Below are 5,067 nucleotides of genomic sequence, written 5' to 3' on the forward strand. Positions count from 1 at the left end.
AATCAAGCATTCCTATAACACCCAGGCTAATTCAAACCTAGGCTCTGATACCACCTGTGACAGCCCCACCTTCCCCTAAGGCGAACCAAAGAGGTTAGCGGACTGCCTGCCCAACTCTCGCCAGGACTAACGGTGCAGTATAGAGCGATCTATTGCGTTCCGGAACATATAAACGCGCGTAAACAAGGAAAAAGGGTAAAATAACCCAAAATAAAAAAAATAAAATTCGGAGTCGGTCATGAATAGTAACCGACCCGTCAGAACGCAACCAAAAATCGAACAAACATTCACATCTTGAACTTTAGCAAATACAATCCAAAGTGACATACAAAAGTGGTCAAAAGTGAATATATACACGGTTTGCCAAATTGAAAGTGAAAACGGCCCTAAAGATACATTTAGGGTTTCACTTCATATACAATATAAAAAAAATATACATCTAGTTCATTCGGCAACCATTTATCAAGATTCATTCCAAAAGAGTCATATTCCTGTAAGGAAAACAAAAGGAACGGTGTGAGCTAATTGCCCAGTGAGATACTATCACTTACGCAATCAAGTGCATATAAGCATCAAGCTCTCAATCAACATAATAAAAATAAGCAAGGCACACGTCAAATATGGTGACAAAAGGATACAGATGGCTCTCAAGAGCCCTTTCCTCGTTTGCATTTCTTGATCGAACGTCATTGACTCTCCGTCAATGTTCAACAATAACCAACCGTAGACTCCACTTTACTTCCATTCCTTCCACCTAACATTCCCCAACCAGGCCCGAAATCCAAACACGTGCATTGTGGTATTACTCGAGTAAACCGGAATCAAGAGTCTATCATACTACAAGATTCCATAACATTGCCCCAAGGCACATTAATTGGCATGACCAAGCCCTCGCCGGCTCGATTCAATCAATTACCAATGGGGTTGAGCTCATTGATAACATTTGTAGTCGTTGGAGACTCGTCCAAACGACACCAAGTCATGTATTTCATTTCATATAACATTTCATATAACATTTCATATAACATTCCAATAACTTTCCAATAACATGCGAAACAATAAGTGAGAGTGATAAAGTACACTCTCACTTCAATCAATTAACATTCAACATCTCAAGTTCAAATATCAAAGCCATATAATAGCACACGAGTGAGTAGTACACTCACCACGCTAGCAAATGTGGTTTCATGCACTTCCGTCAAAAGAACGTTGTGCACCACCGTCACGCCCTAAAAACATGCAAACAAATACAATGAGACTCGATAACGAGTCATAAACCAAGGCCAAACATGACCCCAATAGGGTTCCATAAGCATAGACAAACATTAAAGGAAACCAGAAATTTCGGAAATGTAACTAGCTTTGGCCCTGAAAAAAACAGTTTTTGTCCTCATTTTGCGGTAATGGCACAAATTTCACTACACTTATCGGATGAGGGTGCAAGACCCACCATCTCGAATCTAAAGGACAGGGCTACAACATCACAGAAGGTCACTCAACCCAGTTTTGAGTGCAAACAGGTCAAAAATGCAAGATACTTCATCAACAACGTAAAACAGATTCACCAAAACGCATTCTAGCGGAAACATCATAAATCAGGATCTACAAGTCCAAATCCAGAAATTCCAAAACCAACTGAAAGATAAGAAACAGGGTTAAATTTCATCAGAAGGCCTCAGCAACTAATTCGGAATCAATTCCAGCCAAAACAACCAATTACAGGCGCAGTTCTCAATTTTGGGTAAAACCAGAACAGCAATAGTAATTTCGACTTATCTCATTCTACACTACTCCGATTGACCTGAAATTTTTTAGGAACCTCTAAAATGTCATTCCCTACAACTTTTATGTTTTGACCTAAGGCCAATTCGGCCTCTATCTAGGACCTATAAATTCGGGCAGAATGCTCCCTTAAGAACCCTAGGTTTTTCAATTTTCTTCCAAAACAGAAATTGGTTGCAATTAATCACTTTTTCCACCTCCTAGAGTCATTATATACCATTTCTAATCATCATAGATAGCCACACAATCAAGCTTATATTAAAACAAAAAAATCCCCAAAAATAATAAAACTTCATCATTTCAACCACAAATCAAGAAATAACCCATAAATTTGCATCTTATACAACCACTAAGCATGATTTAAGCATCAATTAAATGAGGGGGGTGGTTCTTCACAACTTACCTTAAAAACAAGAGAGAGAGAGCTATTGGTCACCTTAACTTTCCAAAAAACTTCACACAACAACTCACCAACACTTCCTTGAGTGATTTTATGGAGCAAGATCAAGGTTGGATGGTTGGTTTTGATGATTTGGAACAAGATTGAAGTGTTTTCTTCCTTGTGCTTGGAGTAAGAGAGAGAGAAAGAGAGCAAGAGAGGGCTGGCCACCTTGAGGATTTTTTTGATGATTTTTGGGTCATTTTTGGTTTATTTAAGTCAAATGGTAAGAATAGGAATAGTGGTCTTACTTCAAGACCAATCCAATGGTGACACTTTTCACCTTTTATTAAATACCTCCCTAACTTGTCTCTCTCATATCAATCCAAATTGCACCCTTCACTTATCTCTTAACACCCGATAAATTAATTCCAGTATTCAAAACTTAACCTAGTTGGCCGAATTTTTCCGAACTTTTCGCACTAATGGGTCCCACGTCCGGTATACGCTCTTAATTTCTCAAAACCTATTCGATACTAGAAAAGCATCTAAAATTATATCTGCTCCTTAAAATTATCTAGAAAATTTTTCTAATCACGAAAATGCAGAAAACAAGCCATAAAAATACGAGAAACCTAGAAAATGAAAATTACGGGTTCTCACAGTTTCTGAACATTTTCGTACTTGTTTGGTTATAGACCGGCTACTACTCTTCTGTAGCGGTTGAACAGAACATCTCTGGTGAGGCATTGCCTGTTGTGTTTTCAAGCACCGCCATTCTTCTGGCGAGGCATGCCTGTTGTGTTTCAAAGCACCATCAGGGATTGAAATTCTTGAACAGAACCTCTCTGGTGAGGTATGGCCTGTTGTGTTTTCAAGCACCGCCATTCTTCTGGCGAGGCATGCCTGTTGTGTTTCAAAACACCATCAGGGATGAAACTTTGACTTGAGGCTCTCTGGTGAAGCTTAGCCGTAGTGCTAGCTTGTTGTGTTTCCAAGCACCACCAGGGCCAATTTCTTGAGCTAAGATCCTCTGGTGAAGTTTAGCCGTTGTGCTAACTTGTTGTGTTATCAAGCACCACCAAGGATGAAATTTTGAACTGAGGTTCTTTGGCGAGGTATAGCCGTTGTGCTAACCTGTTGTGTTGTCCAGCACCGCAATGGACAAAATCTTGCATCTAAGGCTCTGGTGAAGTATAGCTGAGTGCTAGCTTGTTGTGTTTTCAAGCACCACCGGGACAAATTCCTGAGACTTTCTGGTGAAGTATAGCTGAGTGCTAGCTTGTTGTGTTTTCAAGCACCACCAGGGGTAATTTCTGACCTGAGACATCGTTATGTCCTGGATTGTTTTTCCAAATATCAGGGACTTTAAGTCCGATTTCGAGCCCCTTTTGTATATGTATCCAGTTACTCGCCTGACTATCTATTGGCTCAAGATTATTTGATAAGTTGGATTGGAGTACTTTTAGTACTTGATTGTGATGAGTAATTCTTAGTATGTGATTGACCTTTGAGATATTTGATCTGATTAGTATTTGATTATGATAAGCGAGATTGAAATGATTCTTAATACGTGATCGACTTTCGAGAACTATTTTGATCTGATTAGTACAAGTTGGAATGTCGAGGACGACATTCTTTTAAGGAGGGGAGTTTGTGACGCCCCGGGGCAGAAGAAAAGGGAAAAATTTCTGGTGAATAGTGTTTTGTGGAGAATCCGGCCAGAAGCCGTGCAAATTCCTTATATTTTTCTTAAAAATTCCATTTTCTTTGACAAATATCATTTTATAATAGCCCTACCACCCAATCACATCACAATAAGTGCAAATGAACCTAGAAAGTAGGGTTTCACCTTTGGTTTCGAGATTGGGGCAAAATTAGGGTTTTCGCGATTTTTTGCCGGATGAATTTTCGGTACGGAGCAAGGATCAAATCGAACATTAAAAGTGACTTTTAAGTGAGAAATAATATGTGATTAGGGGCAATGATATAAGGTTAGTGAATAGGAAGAAAAAACCCTAGTACGTGTGTTTTTAAGAAAAACGACGCGAACCGGCGGGTCCCGCGCACTACCTTTTGAACGCACCACTTGACCACCACTTTCTTACCATACAAGCTCATTACTAATTGAGCAAAATATCTTCCCCCTCATGGTTATCTCTTGACCGAAATATATGGCCAAAATGCAAGGAGAAGAAAGAGAAAATTTTGTGGTTGTGGTTGATCCAAGTGTTGGCCCAACTTGTGGTTACAATTAGTCCTAATCCTCTTACCTTCTTATAAGACAAACTAAGCTCTTTCTCCCTCATTTTTTCTTGCTTAGGGCCGAGACAAGAGAGAGAGAAAAGAAGAGCAAGAGAAACAAATTTCCTTCTTGATTTGCTTCAACCAAGTGAGAAAATCCAATTCTAAACCGATTAAAGTGTGGGTTGTGAGTTGGGAAGCTTGAGGAACTAAGAAATTTCAAAGGGGGTGAAGTATCACCCTTCCAAGCCTTGTCTTTGAGGTATAAAAATCTGATCATGATCCTTGTTCCTTTAAATTTTGGTTTAAGATGTTATTTAGATCATGTTTTAGCTTGATTATGTGACAGCCCCACCTCACCCTAAGGCGAACCAAAGGGTTCAGCGGACCGCCTGCCCAGCTCTCGCCAGGACTACGGAGTCGAATTACACAAATCCGATATTACGCGAGAGGACCCAAAAGAAATGAGCGATTGAAGACCGCCAAGCTTAAACATGGGGAAAACGCTTTCATAAATACATGTCACTAGGTTTACAATTCAAATGGAACCAGTGAAACGAAATACATTTAGGGTTTGCTCATTCTAGAGGAGCTATACAAAAGAACAAAAGATTTTCTAACTAGCTCAACTCGCTTCTCAAAATCACGATTTCCAAAAGAGG

Source organism: Coffea eugenioides, unplaced genomic scaffold (assembly GCF_003713205.1).
Source record: "Coffea eugenioides isolate CCC68of unplaced genomic scaffold, Ceug_1.0 ScVebR1_1878;HRSCAF=2809, whole genome shotgun sequence".
Classification (NCBI taxonomy): domain Eukaryota; kingdom Viridiplantae; phylum Streptophyta; class Magnoliopsida; order Gentianales; family Rubiaceae; genus Coffea; species Coffea eugenioides.